This window comes from Schistocerca gregaria, chromosome 3, assembly GCF_023897955.1.
Source record: "Schistocerca gregaria isolate iqSchGreg1 chromosome 3, iqSchGreg1.2, whole genome shotgun sequence".
NCBI classification, from domain to species: Eukaryota; Metazoa; Arthropoda; class Insecta; order Orthoptera; family Acrididae; genus Schistocerca; species Schistocerca gregaria.
In genome coordinates this window covers 255,930,498-255,949,040 of record NC_064922.1, presented here as the reverse complement: position 1 = coordinate 255,949,040, position 18,543 = coordinate 255,930,498, and the positions used below count along the sequence as shown (strand labels likewise).

The following is an 18,543-nucleotide window of genomic DNA, read 5'->3' as shown; positions in this document are numbered from 1 at the left end:
ATCACAGGAAGTGACTGTCCATGGAAAAAGGCAGTGATCAACTTGCTTCTTTGGAACTGTTGAACTCGTTTGTTTACGAAGAGGTTATTTAGCGTATGTTCTTATACCTCAATGCTCCCAAAACATTGGGCTGCACTCCACACTCCCAGAAAAGTCAAAGGCCAACGAAAACTCCGAACAGCAGCGGAGGCTCAGTTTCGGCGCTAAAATTCAGCAGAATAAATAAGTGTTCTTCCTGGCACTGACCTTAGTGAATCTATCCGAATATTTTCAAGTCTAATTCTTTTGCATATGACAGTGTTTAGTGTTTATAGTGCCAATGGGATCCGAAATTACTTTTGAGCGGTTTTCTCTAATGCATCACGAACTACATAACGTTTCGCTACACTTATGACTCAATGATGAAAATTGTGTTGAGACTCATATCATTTTTTTAAAAAAAAGGAATATACTGAGCAAACAATACACACAAATGCTGGTATTTTACTGTATGTATAGTATTTTCAACTTTCTTCATTCACCGATATATTTAAGCGATTTTTATCAACGGTTTTCGAGAGCTCTTGAAGATACCAATACAGTGACATAAACAGTATTAAGGTCAAAAGCGATAATTTTGGGAAAAGCGTAAAATGTCGGCACAGTTCAGATTCAACGTTGCTGCTACGTAAACATCAGACAACAATTTGGAAAAAGGGTTGTTTGCAGCCGTTGCATTTAGTTCTTTTCAATTTTTAGTATTTGTTCATGAGTAGTGTTCAAAAATGGTTCAAATGGCTCAGCTTCTGAGGTCATTAGTCCCCTAGAACTTAGAACTAGTTAAACCTATCTAACGTAAGGACATCTCACACATCCATGCCCGAGGCAGGATTCGAACCTGCGACCGTAGCGGTCTCGCGGTTCCAGACTGCAGCGACTAGAACCGCACGGCTACTTTGGCCGGCCATGAGTAGTGTCACACATAAACAAGCGTCTTGCACTGCTGTACCTAGGAAGTATCGAATGCTATAAAAGAAAGGCAGACAAATTCATTTGAAATCATAGTTGTTTTAGAAGCTTGATAAATACTAGAGACCGGATTATATGCATCATAAAAACCTTAAAATATGCATGCAAATATCCATGAAAAATGATTAAAATGCATGAAAATTGTCGAAATATGCGAGATCAATGCGTTATATCTCAAAGTCGAACCTGTGTATATCAATTACGAGGAAGAGCGCCGACCACACAAATAATCGGTACATTTAGGGCGCTGATACCATTTTCGGAGTACTTTCTGGTAGAGGTTAGGAAGGAGGCATTTCTGTAATTATTTTTTAAAACTTTGCAAAATGGGAACGTAAACCGTATTTTAAGAACTGTTCCTTCTTTTCTATGGTTGTCGATAACAAGCGGATGCGGTGCGAGTGAGTCGCAGTGAAACAATCGATATGTACAGCATCAACTTCGAGATATATCGCACGCAGAGGGGCACGTTCAAAACCTCCGTGATATTTTATTTAAAAAACAACATACAGCCATGAATTTTTTAAAATAGCATTAACTTTTAATTAATACCAAAACACCATTTACAATTTACTTTATATTTTTCTAATATTATAAGCGTAAAAGACCAAGTACTGTTCCAAATGTTCGTTAGAAAGTTGAGTCTTCGACTACTCAAAACATTTTTATAAGCAGAAAAGAACCGTTCTACGTCAACTGAGGTAACTGGCAGTATTTGTATTTGGATGCTATGTTGTCAGTTATTAGTTGTGCTAAAAATTCATCTGTCCCATTAATAAAACTATCAATTTGGCACAAGGGTTAAAAGCCTAGGTTATTGTTTAAAATGTTTTCAAACTTTTCTTTAAGTTTTCTTGGGAATACCTACGGTAATGAGGAGTTCACTAGAATAATTTTATTCATTAACCGAATAGATTCATTCAACGCCAAACCTTGAGTTTCAAGCTTGTCAATACTTGCAGGTATATGCGAAAAATGAGTGCTAATCAGAGCAATGTCTTTTTTAATACCGGCATCATTAAAAGCTTCCTTGCACTGGCAAACTGCCAAAGCCTCTGCATTATCGAAGTAGTTTACTACTCCTCTAATGACCTCGAAATGTTCATTGTAAAACAACACAGCTTCGACCTACGTACCCCAACGAGTTACCTCTGGTTTGGGAGGCAAAGGCACATTTGGTACTTTTTCTTTGTTTGTCGTGATTTGAGCAGGAGCCATCTTTTGTGGATGAAATCAGTTTATTTCCATTCACAAACGTGAAACGTACTTCTTCAGCAAAGCGATGTACTCTATGAGCAAAGCGCGTCACATGAATCAAACTGGGATAAAATACTCGGAGAGCTTTTCGTGCTTTGATCGTATAGGGAGCAGCATCTGAAATAAACACAAACGCCCGTTCATCTGCAGAAGATACTGGAAGTATTTTTCTAGTACCCCGATTCACAAATCTGGCGATCGTAGAATGATCTACTTTTTCAAGTTCTTTGCAGGCAGTTAAATAGGAAGAAGAAAGCTCTTCTTTTAAAGTACCAACGATTAATTTGAAATGTAACGGCCACAAGTGTCTGTAATTTCGTCACTTGAAATTTGGATGAAGCTGTCCATGAGATCATTGCGTATTTCCTCCAGAGTATTTATGTAAATTGTCGGTATGTAATTTTTACGCAATGTCGATTCATCTGGTATATTTTGATTTAAGCAATATTTGCGTAGAATGCCTTTGAGGAGAGGGATTGTAAGTTTGTTAAGAATAATACTGCTTGCAATGGTTGCTTCACATACGAGGCTGAGTCAAGTGAAAACCTTAAATATCTTTTTAAATATTATTTATTGTGCAGAAGTGGTACAAAGCTTTATCACTTTTCAACATAATCTCCTCCACGCTCAATGCAAGTCCTCCAGCGCTTACAAAGTGCAAAAATTCCTTTAGAAAAAAATTCTTTTGGTAGTCTGCGCAACCACTCATGCACCGCGTGGCTTACCTCTTCATCAGAACGTAACTTCTTTCCTCCCATTGCGTCTTTGAGTGGTCTAAACATATGGGAATCACTTGGGTCAAGGTCTGGTGAGTATGGTGGATGAGGAAGACACTCAAAATGCAGATTTGTAATTGTTGCAACTGTTGTAGGGGCAGTGTGGGGCTTTGCATTGTCATCTTGCAAAAGGACACCTGCTGACAGCACTCCACGTCGCTTTGATTTGACTGCAGGCGACAGATGATTTTTTAGGAGATCTGTGTATGATGCACTGGTGACAGTGGTCACTCTTGGCATGTAATGCTCCAAAATGGCGCCTTTTTCATCCCAAAAGAGAGTCAGCATAACCTTCCCTGCTAATGGTTCTGTTCGAAACTTCTTTGGTTTTTGTGACGAGGAATGGCGCCATTCCTTGCTCGCTCTGTTCGTTTCCGGTTGGTGGAAGTGAACCCAGGCTTCGTCCCCAGTTTCGATTCTTGCAAGGAAGCCGTCACCTTCTCGTTCAAAGCGCCGAAGTAGTTCTTCACAAGCATCAACACGTCGTTCTCTCATTTCGGGAGGCAGCTGCCGTGGCACCCATCTTGCAGACACTTTGTGAAACTGTAGCGCATCATGCACAGTGTGGTGTGCTGACCCATGACTAATCTGTAAACTTGCTGCAATGTCATTCAGTGTCACTCGGTGATTTTCCTTCACAATGGCTTCAACTGATGCAATGTTCCTTGGAGTCACAACTCGTTGTGTCTGACCTGGACGAGGAGCATCTGCCACAGACTTCACACCATTTGCGAACTTCCTACTCCATTCGTAGACTTGCTGCTGTGACAAACACGCATCACCGTACTGAACCTTCATTCGTCGCTGAATGTCAATGGATTTCACATCTTCACTGCGTAAAAACCGAATAATAGAACGCTGTTCTTCCCTGGTGCAAGTCGCAAGAGGGGCGGCTATCTTTATACTGATACTGCGACTTTATGTGTGCATCTGCACTATGCTGCCACCTACAGGCCATTCTGCATGCTGTTTGTAGCACGCTTACCAAGTTACAGGATAACGGAGTGAAATTTCAATTTGTTATTACAAATTTAAGGTTTTCATTTGACTCACCATCGTAGATCCATGTTTAACCGACCTTTTTTGTTACCTTTGGTCAAATCACTGCTACTGCAACCTGCTGTTGTCCGAAGTTGTTGGTCCTTTCTTCTGCAGTCCTCGATATGATGACTTGTCTTGACATTCTGGTATATCTGAAACTTTTTTTTGCACGAAACGTTTTTCTCGCAAACTCGACAATATAAAACAATTCCGTCCTATGTAAATGTTTCAGGATAGTCAGCTATCCACGAGACGACGTTTCTTTTTGATGACGGCAAGGCGCACAGCACGTTACACACTACACGTCGTAAACATGCTCAGCTGTGTAAGAGTAAGTATAAAGCTAAACTGAAACAATGGACGTGCTACTAAAAGCTTGCGTAGTTTAATTTAATTGTTGCCGACGCGTCCGGTGTGCCAGCGGAGGTTATTGGGCGGGAGCACGTGCGCAGCAGCATTGACTTTGTCTGCCTGTTCCTGTTCCTCTGTTATTTCGTTAAGCAGTGGCCTCTCTCTTAGCGATTGCACGCAGTTTTTGGTCGCGGTCAATCTTTGAGACATCAAAACTAGATCGAGCTTCAGACCGCCCGTCAAAATTTTTAAAATATTGTGAACACAGAGCGAAAATATGCATCGTCACTAGTTTTTAGTTAAAATATGCAATAACATGCGAAAAGGAGCCAAATATACAAATGCATAAGCAACATGCAAATAAATATAATCCAGTCTCTAATGGTTACGCGAAAATGCTTGCCATTTGTGTACTATCATATATAAATTTCCTCTTTTCGGTGTGTGACCCGTTTTAAAATATTTGTTGTATGCTTTTAAACAAACTGCTACACGGTTGTCATGCCTTTAGCACTGTAAAATATTTGCTAAAGGGAGGCAGCTGCCTTGCAACGACTACGAACAAGATGAAAGGAATTGTTGTAATCGGGTTAGTAACGTGATAATTTGAACCAGATGCGGAAGAGTAATGAAGTTTGCGTAACTCTATTACGCTTAGCCGGCAAGAGTGGCCGAGCAGTTCTAGGCGCTACAGTCTGGAACCGCGCGACCGCTACGGTCGCAGGTTCGAATCCTGCCTCGGGTGTGGATGTGTATGATGTACTTAGGTTAGTTAGGTTTAAGTCGTTCTAAGCTCTAGGGACTGATGACCTTGGAAGTTAAGTCCAATAGCGCTTAGAGCCATTTGAACCATCTCTTACGGTTAAAAGTAAACAGAAATAGTAGTACTATCATGTTTGTTATGCTGGAGGGACAATATAGCTTTAGTTCTTTCATCATGTAGCGAAGTTAAGTTGATATTTATACTATAGTTTCTGTTACACTGCGAGAGAAGACTTATTTGGACAAACTACATTTTTTGCCGATATTACAAAAAATGTTCAAGTGTGTGTGAAATCTTATGGAACTTAGCTGCTAAGGTCATCAGTCCCTAAGTTTACACACTACTTAACCTAAATTATCCTAAGGACAAACACACACACACACACACACACACACACACACACACACACACACACACACATCCATGCCAGAGGGAGGACTCGAACCTCCGCCGGGACCAGCCGCACAGTCCGTGACTGCAGCGCCCTTGACCGCTCGGCTAATCCCGCGCGGCTCTGATATTACAGCAGAGTAAGCAACACCATCTCATAATCCTGCTAAGAAAACAAGTGTCTTGCAAACTTTTAATAATAAGGGTAAGACCATTTTTGCCGACGACAACCATATCCAGTCCAATCTTAAGCATTTGATACCCGTGTTCTACGAAAAGAGCTTCAACAAGAAAATAAAGCGGAAGCTTCGTGGTACAATCGGCGAAGGTCGCTTCGTGACTCAGCGGTATATGCTAAGCTCGTAGCATTTCTTCCGTGTGCAATGACTAGTCAAATGAACGCGTTTTCAAGAGTCGTGAATTGAAACGAACTTTATTTCACACTCCACTCCTTTCGTGAAATGTCATTCCCCGTTAAAGAAAATGTCGGGCTTATAGTATAATGTGATGTCAAGATAATACTGTATGCCGATATAGTTATATCTGTACTGTGCAAAAAGAGGCAATTGACTCTAAATAATGAAAAATGTGACGTCATCCACACGAATACTAAGAGAAATGCGTTAAATTTCGGTTACACGATAAATACTACGAATCTAGAGGCTGTCAGTTCAACTAAAAACCTGGCGATAACAGTTACGAACAATTTAAATTAGAGATATCACACAGATAAAATCATCTGTATCAAAAAGGAGCATCCGACTTTAAAAAAGTCATAACTACTATGTTGTTTGAGATATGTGCGTGAACAATGTGCCGTTAGAAAGAGAAAACTCTAGAGTTTTACATGGTTCCCACAGGTAGAAGCATAGTGCGCCCACTTCAGTTTTAGTAATAACTGTTCACCGTGACTTTCGTACTAGGTATAGTGTGGAACCTCCTACAGCACAAAGCATTAGACTATGGCATGAACAATTTCAAGAAACAGGTTGTATGTGTAAAGGCAAATTGCCAGGCCGTCCCCGAGTGCCTGACACAGACGTCGAACGCATCCGCCATAGTTTCACATGGAGTCCGCAGAAATCCGTTTGGCGTACAGCTCGACAGCTCAACATGCCCCCGATTCCGTCTGGCGTGTGTTGCGTCGACGTTTACACTTGAAACCATACAAAATTCAGCTACTGCAAGCTCTTCGTGAAGGTGACAAACAACAACGTGAGGAGCTCTGTAATTTCTTTCTTGGCAAGGTTGAGGATGGTTCAAATGGCTCTGAGAACTGTGGGACTTAACATCTGAGGGCATCAGTCCTCTAGAACTTAGAACTACTTAAACCTAACTAACCCAAGGACATCACACACATCCGTGACCAAGGCAGGATTCGAACCTGCTACCGTAGCAGTCGCGCGGTTCCGGACTGAAGCGCCTGGAACCGCTCGTCCACCGCGGCCGGCGTAAGATGGAGGATGACATTTTTCTTTCACGCTTAGTGTTTACTGACGAGGCAACATTCCATTTAAATAGGAAGGTGGTCAGTCATAATGTGAGAATTTGGGGTACGGAATAACCACATGAAGTTAAACAACATGAAAGAGACTCTCCAAAATTTAATGTGTTTTGTGCAGTTTCACGAGAAATGTGTATGGTTCATTTTTCTTTGCTGAGAACAGTTACAGGAACACATATCTCGATATACTTGAGAAATTTCTTTTCCCACGGTTGGAGACTGATTCGAACGACTTCATTTACCAGATGGATGGAGCACCGCCACACTGACATCTTCAAATTTGGGAATTTTTATATCAAAGTATTACTGAACGATGGATCGGTCGCACCGGATCAAACGATTCAGCCTTACATTACTGGCTGGTTCCGGCGGAGGTTCAAGTTCTCCCTCGGGCATGGGTGTGTGTGTGTGTTTGTCCTTAGGATAATTTAGGTTAAGTAGTGTGTAAGCTTAGGGACTGATGATCTTAGCAGTTAAGTCCCATAAGATTTCACACACATTTTTTGAACCTTACGTTACTGGCCACGAAGATCAACAGACCTGACTGTACGTGATCATTTCTTGTGAGGGTTTGTACAAGACTCTGGTTATGTGCCTCCGTTACCAACAACAATGAATGAACTGAGACATCGCATAACAGAAGCTGTAGAAGCTGTAACTGAAGACATGCTCGCTGCTGTGTGAGAACAATTTGAATACCGTATTGATATATGCCGGGAATCTCAAGGGGGTGCATAATGAATACCTATGAAAAGGTATTAAAATAAACTTTTTGAGTTTCCCGTTACTCAAAATCCAAAATTCATTATATATGTTTATAAGTACCAGAAATATTCAAATGGCGCTAAGCATTACGGTACTTAACTTCTGAGGTCATCAGTGCCCTAGAACTTAGAACTACTTAAACCTAACTAACCTAAGGACATCACACACATCCATGCCCGAGGCAGGGTTCGAACCTGCGACCGTAGCAGCATCGTGGTTCCGGACTGAAGCACTTACAACCGCTCGGTCACAGCGGTCGGCTACCAGAAATATAGACGTGCCAAATCGAATGGTTCTTTTTGATACTCCCTGTATTGTGGGGCAGGCGAACCAAAGACTTCGTTTTGTTACCAAGATGCAACAAATTCACGAAAGAGACTGCCAACATTACGCTTGTGAGTCCTTTACTAGAGGACACTACGCTTGTGCGTCCTTATCAAACAGGATTGTCGACAGCGTCGAAAGAGTTCAAAGAGGGGCAGCTCGTTTTGTACAATCGCGAAACAGGCAAAAGAGCGTCACGGATGTGATACGCGATTTTGGGATGTCAATAGCTGAAACAAAGATATTTTCGTTGCGACAGGATTTTTTCACGAAATCTCAATCTCCAGCTGTCGCCTCCGAATAGGTACCAATAAGAGAAATCAGAGCTCGCACGGAGAGATTTAAGTGTTCATTTCCTCCGCGAGCTGTTCGAAAGTGGAACTGTACAGAAATGGTATGAATGCGATTCAATGAACCTTCTGCCAGGCAGGTAAGTGCGAACTGCGGAGTACGCTTACATGTCATGTAGACATAGGAGCAATAATAATTATCAGCAGCGTAATACGTCACACTTTGTATATGTTTTGACTGTCAGATAGCGTGACCGCTGCGTCGCAGGTTCGAATCCTGCCTTGGGCATTGATGTGTGTGGTGTCCTTAGGTTAGTTAAGTCCCATAGTGCTCCGAGCAATTTGAACCATTTGAACTGTCAGATACTAAACCTTCATATTTTTGCCGCTGTCTTTAATGAATTAATAACGTTTTTTCCCCTTCTTTTTAAATAATACCGCCTGCGTTTGATGTGATCATCAGTCCTCAGACTGGCTTGATGCAGTTTGCCACGCTAGTTTGTCCTGTGCAAGCCTCTTCATCTGCCAATAAATAGTGCAACTTACATCCATTTGAACCTGCTTACGTTTTCCTTTACAATTTTTACCCCGCATACTTCCCTCCATCACCTAACTGACTATTCCTTGATGCTTCGGTAATGCCCAATCAACCAATGCTTTCGTTTAGTCAAGTTGTGTCATGAATTCTTTTCTTCCCAATTCGATTCGCTATCTTCTCATTAGTAATGCGATCTACCCATTTAATCTTCAGAATTCTTCTGAAGTAACGCATTTCAAAAGATTCCTATGACTATTTACCGTTCACATTTCATTTCTGTACACGGCTACACTTTAGACAAATTACTTCTGCGAAAACTTTGTAACACAAATTTTTTCAGCGTGAATCACACAAAATTTGCACCGCAAATATTGTTGAAATGGAATGTTCTAATGATGTGCGGTTTTCACAGAATAGGTTGGTAGCCAGGATCTCGTATTGTCAGCCAATCAAAAGAATTTAATATAGTTAGAAAGTGTATTTTTTCCACAAACTATAGTTTTTATTTAGAACAATGCCTATTGATATTAACAAACTAAAGCAGGGCAACCTAGAATGTCAGTGGTGTTTGTTGTAGTACTCTACTGCGAGTCGTTTACGAGATATCGTACTTTGAAAAGTTCCCACACCGACGCCTGTACAATACCTATGGTAACACACACTAAAGAAAACATAAGTGCATACGCTAGTTAACGTAAATTCTTTCCAGTAACGTGACAATTGGCTGCCGCATGTCGTGTTCAATATGACTACCGGCAGCAGCAATACACACTTGCAGTCTGGTATGGAACGAATGCTGCATACGTGCAAGCATTTCAGCGAAGATGTCTGAACATTCTGCAGTCATACGTCGTTAAGTATCATCGTGTGTAGTTGGTGTGTCCTTGTAGACAGCGTTTTTCAGCTTTCTTCACAGAAACAAGCCTACAGGAGTCAAATCCAGAGAGCGAGCCAGCCATGGTATAGGTCTTCTGCGTCCAATCTAACGATTTGAAAACAAGAAACTTCCTGGCAGATTAAAGCTGTGTGCCGGACCGAGACTCGAACTCGGGACCTTTGCCTTTCACGGGCAACTGCTCTACCAACTGAGGTACCCAATCACGACTGTCGCCCCGTCCTCACAGCTTTAATTCTGCCAGTAGATTTGAAAACTATTCCTGAAGACATGCTATAGTACTTGGTACACTGTGGGCTGGACAGCCATCCTGTTCGTACTACAGATTCTTTCTAGTCTGCAGAGGAACGTCTTATAATAACCGTGGAAGATGGTCTGTTAGGAGGATGCGGTACTTGTGCGCATTCAGTGTTCCGTCCATGAAAAACGGGCCCATGAGCTGATGGTTCACTATTCCATACCACACATTTACACTCCACGGTCGCTGACGTTCCGCCTGATGAAGCCAACGGGGATTGTAAACAGATCAAAAGTGCAATGGCCGCAATTGGTAAATGTAGCTTCATCACTAAACAAGATACATGGTGCATCTCTGGTGTTTTATCTTAATGCTCATGCACAAATGTCAACCCGATTCTCATAATCGTTAATATGCAGCTCTTGATGGAAAGAGATGTGAGAGGGGTGAAATATATGTCGACGAAGAATGCGTAGGACACTTGCCTGACTCATGCCACCGTGCGATTGCTCGGGAACTGAAGTGCGGATCAATTGCAGCAGCAACAAGAATGTTAATTTCTTCGTCTTCTGTCGTTACTTGTTTCCCTCTGTTACGTTGTGTAGGTGTTACACTACCAGTTTCACGTAAGTGGTTGAAGAGATTAATAAGTGATTGCCGAGATGGTTGACATCTAATGGGATAGCCTGCCGCACATACCGTACAAAACGAAACTGTATTCTTCCTACACTCTCCATACTCCATGAGCATGTCGGCTTTATCTGCATTGGTAAATCCCATCGTCCAAACGCGATCTGCTGCTTGGACTGTCACAAACTAACTGACTAGCAAGTCGCAGAGCACTCAAGGAACACACAAGTACACTGCAAGAAAACATAACAACCTTGTACCTACGTAAGTTGAATGGCACAAACAAGTGTCGGTGTGTAAACTTTTCAAAATACGATATCTCGTAAACTACTCGCACTAGAATCTTACAACAAACTCCACTGACATTCCGATTTACCCTACTTTTAGTTTGTTAATGTCAATAGGCACTATACAATTAAAAAAGTGTACGTTGTCGCAAAAAATACATTCTCTAAATATTATTACAATCTGTTGATTTGCTAACAGTACGAGCCCTGATGACCTGTCCATTATGTGAAAACTGCACATCAACAGCACATTATACTTCCGCAATATTTGCGGTGAAAGTTTTAGGTGATTTATCCTGTGTATGGGATGCCTGTTCTTTTGGACACTGAAAGAACGGACCCATTTGATCCTGTGGCCACTGTTAAAAAAGGAATTAAAGACATTAGCTGCCAGTGGCACTGATTTATGTCAATAGGGCAAGTTGGAAATGTATACCTGACCAGGATTCGAACCTAGGTTTCCAGTTTACTTGGCTCGCGGACCATTACGCCATTCGGACATAATAGTCACCACAACTGCATGGACTACTATCAGACCCAAATTCTCAGCTCATACCACACACTACTGGTTTAGTGGCCCTGTCCACTAGCCCCTTTACTTGCAGCATCTCGGAATAGTCTCTGCAGCTGGGTGACCACTGTGTCCAGATAGCATAGTGCTCAGCACATCTGCCTTCTAAGCAGGAAGCCCAGGTTCGAATCCTGATCACGCACACATTTTCAGCTTGCCCCATTGATATAAATCAAAGCCCACTGGCAGCTCTTGTTTTTAATTCTTTTGTGTTTTAATTCATAGAGGCTGCAGATCAAAATAGGTTGTTCTTTCGGACATGTCAGAAATAACATGTAGGATTAACATGATGAATGCCAATGATCCCTTCAGTGTAGATACACACCAAGCTTGAACTCTTACAGAAATTGACGAGCTGCGTTGAGTAATGGCGCTAATGGACAAGGACACTGTCAGTAGTGCAAGGTTTAAGCTGAGAATTTGGCTCTAACGGGAAGCGTTGTACTGTAGTCCATGCAGTTTCCCTGGTTTGGATGGCGCAGTGTTTCAAATACCAGTTCGGCACAAATTTTCAACTGGCCCCATTGATATAAGTCAGTGCCCTCTTGCAGTTAATATCTTTATTTCCTTCGTGACTTACACGTATATTTGATGCAAACAGACTTCCCTTTCTCATAAATCCTTTTCTTATTATCCTTTTATATGATCTTTACTTCGACCACTGTCAGCTATTTTGCAGCACAAATGGCAAAACTCACCTACTACTTTCCTAATATCCTCAGTATAGCTTATTTGCATCGATTGCAATCCATTACCCTTATTTTACTGTTTTCATTCACACTGTATTGTAACCTTCATTCAAGACACTAGCCATTCCGTTCAACTGCTCTGCCAAGTCCTTTGCCATCTCTGACAGAAATATAATGGTCATCAGCAAACCTCGAAATGTCTATTTCTTTTCCTTTATTTATCCTTTCAAAATTTCTCCTTGGTTTCCAGTGCTGCTTGAGCAATGAACAGGTTGAATAACAATGGAGACAGGTTACAATTCTGTCTCACTCTCTACTCAACCATTGCTTCCCACTCACATCGTTCGACTCTTATAACGGCAGCCGGGTTTCTATATAAATTATGAATAATCCTTCGTTCGCTGTGTAGCGTATCGATCATATTCGGTCAAAAATTACGCCAAAGTGGAAGTGCGTTGGAACAGAGCCAGCTGCAGGCAGACAAGTGTGTTATCAAAACACGGCCGACAGACGTCATGAAGCTGGGCGCGGCATAGCAACTGGCGATGCTGTGCAATATGCTAGTCGAAGGATGGAAGCCTTTCCTCACTTTCTATCACGTAAGTCCTTGGAGTATGTACCTTAAACCCTAAACGAACATGGTCTGGAGCGTATAAGTACCCAGCAATTTCTTTGATGTTATTGGAACTATTTGTCAATGGTTATAAGTTTTGTTTAATAAAAAACTTAAGTCCGCCCGAACAGGCCATGGAGGCCGAACGGTGCTGTAACCAGGGTTGTTACGTTGCTCTGTGGCACGTCTTCTACGTCTCGGTGATAGCATATGAGAAGTTCCGCGGACAGTAGTGTAGGTTTCTTCACGGAAATGAAGATAGTTATGGTAACAAATTGATTAACTCATATTTGCGTTATTGCTCTGTAACGAGCCTCCGGAGACAAATGGTCCCTTATTACCAAAGTACTCAGAAAAATACTACTACACGTCCTCCGTAAGTTTGTTGGTGGAATTCGTCTCCCCTCTATATGACAACAAATAAAGAAGGTAGATTTATGCCACTACAGCATATCACTTGCATCTTTGAGTACTGTAATTTTCCATAAACTTTATGTAGTTACATAGAAGCGTTTATGAGAAATTCAGACTGACCATGCCATGTAGTTCACCTTGCATATACAAATCTTGGAAGAGGTGGAAGGGAGGACTGCGAGCTAGAAAACTTTTGCGCGAAAATTACTAGAGTTAGGTTACCACGATACTGACGTCTTTTGAATTCGTTAAGCACCAAGTCACTGACATGCGGTGGGAATCACAATACTAACATTATGGAAATGTGATATCACGTTGAAAGATCCGCGGACAGGTGAACCGGTGAATTATAACTAGAGTGTATAGTAGCTAATAAGAGTACAGATTTGTAAATAATAGATTTCAGCTATCACTCGTCCTTTTTAAATTTTATTGGCAGATCTAGATTTCAGCTAGGAACTAGCCATTCACAATGCACTATCATTTTTGATCAACGAATGTAATGCCTGTCGGTCGGGCTGCATCCACAGTTCATTGAATACTGCTCAATCTGCCAATAACATTTAAAAAGGATGATTGATAGCTGAAATTTATTATTTACAAGTCAATATATCAGTCGTTGAGTGCAACAGCCTTCTGCTTGGAAGGTAACCTGAAGAGTAGAGATTCCTGTGAAAGTGTGTGTACCTGTTGGCCAGTTTACATGCCAGGTATACATCCCCGACGCGATATCGATGGTTTTCATCTACATCTGTACTCTGCAAACCTCTGTGAAGTTCGTGACAGAGGGTGCTTCCCATTGTATCTGTTACTGGCGCTTTCCCCTTTCCATTCTCGTATGGAGTGTGGAAAAAGGGTCGCTAAAACGTCTTTGTGCGCGCTGTAATTAACTTTATCTCCGCGACCCCTAAGGGAGCGATACTCAGGAGGTTTTTTCTTACATTACTCACTTAAAGTTGGTTCTACAGAGTTCAGTAGGATTTCGTGGGATAGTCTGTGTCTGTCTTCAAGCGCCTGCCAGTTCAGTTCTCTCTGCATCTTCGTGAAGCTCTCCCATGGATAAGAAAAAGACCGTTCGTTGTGTTCTTCTTTGTATATGTCAAGTATAACAAGTTAATACTATTCGGTACAGGTCACATACTTGAGCAATATTCTAGGATGGGTTGTGTGTTTTGTATGCAACCTCCTTTTCAGTCTGATTGCATTTCCTGCAGGTTTATCTATGAGTTGCAATCTACCGCCTGCTTTACCTATGATTGAGACTATGTGATCATTCAATTTCACTACTAACTATTAACATTCAGGTATTTGTAAGAGTTGACCGATCCCAACTGTGACACTGATATCATAATCATAATATACTACATATTTTCGTTTTGTCAAGTGCAAAGTTTTACAATTCTTAACATTTAAAATGACTTTTCAATGTTTGTGCCACTTTGAAAGTTCATCAGTATGTGACTGAATATTTGTGGAGCTTTTTTCTGACAGTTCTTTGTTGTAGGTTATTGTCATCCACCCCTTCGTTGGCAGTGTCATGGACTCCGGAAAGCCGCGCACAGAAGGTCCAGAATAGAGCAGAAATGGGGCGAATATGAGCCTAATGTTGAGGGTTGCATACATTACAAATCAAGGCGCCACTATTACGTCACTGCTATACCTGCTTCCTTACTTCCTGCAGTAATTCCGCGTATGTTACAAGTCTGAGAACTGTGGCGCTGCAGTCGCTTTATATTTGTCAACTCGTTATCTCTTACTGAAGCTTGCAGGAGGGTAAAGCTAGTCGCGAGTTAGTGTGAAAGTTGAGTGCACGATCTTGCTGTCGTGAAGTAGAACTGATTGGGCGAAACGATCGATTGTCGGAGTCAGATGGCCTCTAACGATGTTTTTGTTAGACTGTGGAGGGTACAAGGTGAAAATCAAGCGTTATATAACTGCAAATGTAAAGAACGATTGTCTGGAATAAGTTTGATGCTTAGTCCTCGCTTCGTCCAATACAAGCAAAGTGGTTGTATCCTTGTTTACTTCATCTCCACCACGAGAAAACATATGTACTCCATCAAACGAAAACTGAGTAGAGAGAAATGTCACTATTCTGTCTCTCCAACCAAAAATCACGCTATTTGTGCATTTTTTGATCATTCCAGATTGTGTTTACGGGATAATACATACATCAAAAAAGTTTTGTATTACCTCGGTTCCGAGAGTTCCGGAAACTGTACAGAAAATTGGAATAGAAATAAACAAAAACATCATTTCCGCCCTTTTGTTGCTCAAGAAAATCACACATTGCATGTTGTACCACCATACAGCGAGACCTTCAGAGGTGGTTGTCCAGATGGCTGTAAACACCGCTTCCTCTTATACCCAGCAGTACGTCTTTTGCATAGATGCATGCCTGTATTCGTCTTGTCATACTCTTCACATGTTCATCAAGGCACTGTTGGCCCAAATTGTCCTACTCCTCAAAGGTGCTTCGGCATAGATCCCTCAGAGTGGTTAGTGGGTCACGTCGTCCATAAACAGCCCTATTCAATCTCTGTAGAACTGTAGAACATGCTGGGCACTCTAGTCGAGCAATGTCGTTATCCTGAAGGAAGTCATTCACAAGATGTGCACGATGGGGGCGCGAATTGTCGTCCATGAAGATGAATGCCTCGCCAATATGCTGCCGATATGGTTGCACTATCGGTCGGAGGAAGGCATTCACGTATCGTACAGCCGTTACGGCGCCTTCCATGACCACCAGCGGCGTACGTCGGCCCCACATAATGCCACCCCAAAACAGCAGGGAACTTCCACCTTGCTGCATTCGCTGGACAGTGAGTAAGGCGTTCAGCCTGACCAGGTTGCCTCGAAAAGTGTCTCCGACGATTGTCTGGTTGAAGGCACATGCGACACTCATCGGTGAAGAGAACGTGATGCCAATCCTTAGCGGTCCATTCGGCATATTGTTGGATCCATCTGTACTTCGCTGCATGGTGTCGTGGTTGCAAAGATGGACCTCGATATGGACGTCGGGAGTGAAGTTGCGCGTCTTGCAGCCTGTTGCTCACAGTTTCAGTCGTAACACGACGTCCTGCGGCTGCACGAAAAGCATTATTCAACATGGGGTGTTGCTGTCAAGGTTCCTCCAAAACATAATCGGCAAGTAGCGGTCATCCACTGCAGTAGTAGCCCTTGGGCTGCCTGTCATCGACAGTTCCTTTCTCTCTGTTTCTCCTCCATGTCCGAACAACACCGCTTTGGTTCACTTCGAGATGCCTGGACACTTCCCTTGTTGAGAGCACTTGCTGGCACAAATTAACAATTCGGACGCGATCGAACCACTGTATTGACGGTCTAGGCATGGTTGAACTACAGACAACACGAGCCGTCTACCTCCTTCGTGGTGGAATGACTGGAACTGATCGGCTGTGGGACCCCTTCCTTTTAATAGGGGTTGCTCATGCATGGTTGTTCCCATCTTTGGACGGGTTTAGTGACATCTCTTAACAGTCAAAGGAACTGTGTCTGTGATACGATATCCACTGTCAACGTCTATCTTCAGGAATTCTGGTAACTTTTTTGGTGAGTGTAGTACTTATCATTCCGTTATGTAATTTCTTCGAAGACTGCTGTAAGTTTATTAATAATTGACAGCCATTTATAGAATACATTTCGTCTTTCTGTCCTGGTATCTTGCACTGTCGTTGCAGATTAGGTAATGTATTGATAGTGTGTGTACATCAAAGTAATTGTTAGGCATTCTCGAAATAGAGATCAACTATTAAAACAAGTTTACAGCAGTCTTAGAAAACGTTTTATACAGCAGTGATCCACGCGATTTCAAATTGAAACTGAAGAGTTCTTCATGGTTCACTCCTTCTATTCTGTTTAGGAGCTCCTTGAAAAATTAAGCTGATTGTTGTTGAATTGTTGATTGCGTTTACCTAAACATAACGACTGACTTTTTTTGGGTGCGTAAACATTTTACTTTATCAGTTATTACTTTTACGTTATAATTTCATGTACTGACGTGTTGAATGACCTTGGAGATTTGATCCTCAATTTAGTCTTATGGAACCTGACATGTAAATAAATAAAAAAACATACAGGCATATGTAGACATACGTTTATACACACATATGCACACACAAAAGCACAAACACACACACATGTACACACACACACAAACACACACACACACACACACACACACACACACACACACACACACACACACACCACACGCACGCATACACAAACAAACACACACACACACGCAGGCCTGTATCGGTCATTGTGAAGGATGTACATAAAGCCCGGGAACACTTTCAATTATTTATTACACAATAACTAAACATTGTACAGATGTCATACATATTGCATTTAGAAGAGAAACGCTGTAAGGTTTTTTTAACTTTTTATTTTTTTTTACAAGCATTCAATATGCGAACCATGAGTGACCCGGCAGACGTCAATACGGTAACCGAATTCTTGCCATACCCGCCCCAGCATGGCATCGTCGACTGTGGCAGTCGCTTCACGTATTTTCTCCCGGAGCTCTGCTACATCACGTGGTAGAGGCGGTACGTACACCAGATCTTTAAGGTGTCACCACAGAAAAAAGTCACACGGAGTGAGATATGGTGATCGGGGAGGTCATTTCATGAAACAGCTGTCCCCTTCTGTAGCACGGCCGATCCATCGATGCGGCAGCTTCGTGTTCACTATGAAACTGGGGTGGAGTCCCATCCTGCTGAAAGATGAACGGAGAGTCCGATTGCATTTGAGGCATCAGCCATTGTTGCAACGTGTCGAAATAGAAGTATCCAGTGACAGTGCTCTCGGCGAAGAAGAATGGCTCGTACTGTTTTCGACGTGACAAAGCACAAAAAACGAATTTGTTGTGCCAATGGTAAACGGCTTTCCTTGTTGGTGGCGTCTTGCCGTACTTCTAAATATCCGTTGAACAGCTGTAGCAGATTTGTTTTTGTCGGAGTCCAACACACAGACAGCTCGCTCCGCACCGTTGAACAGCTGTAGCAGATTTGTTTTTGTCGAACTCCAACACACAGACAGCTCGCTGCGCACCTGAACTCGCCATATTTGCGACTAGCACTGACTATCGACAAATTACCAAACTGCGCTGTGGCGGTATACGTGAATAAAAAAGAAAAACTTTTAGGGTTTCTCGTCAGAATGACGTATGTATGA

General features: G+C 42.1%; 1 protein-coding gene across 1 annotated transcript in view; it reads right to left on the bottom strand.

Moving 5' to 3' along the window:
• The window catches only part of LOC126354108 (protein Skeletor, isoforms D/E-like), a 291,002-nt gene that overhangs the window by 66,878 nt on the left and 205,581 nt on the right, over positions 1-18,543 (bottom strand). The window lies entirely within an intron of this gene.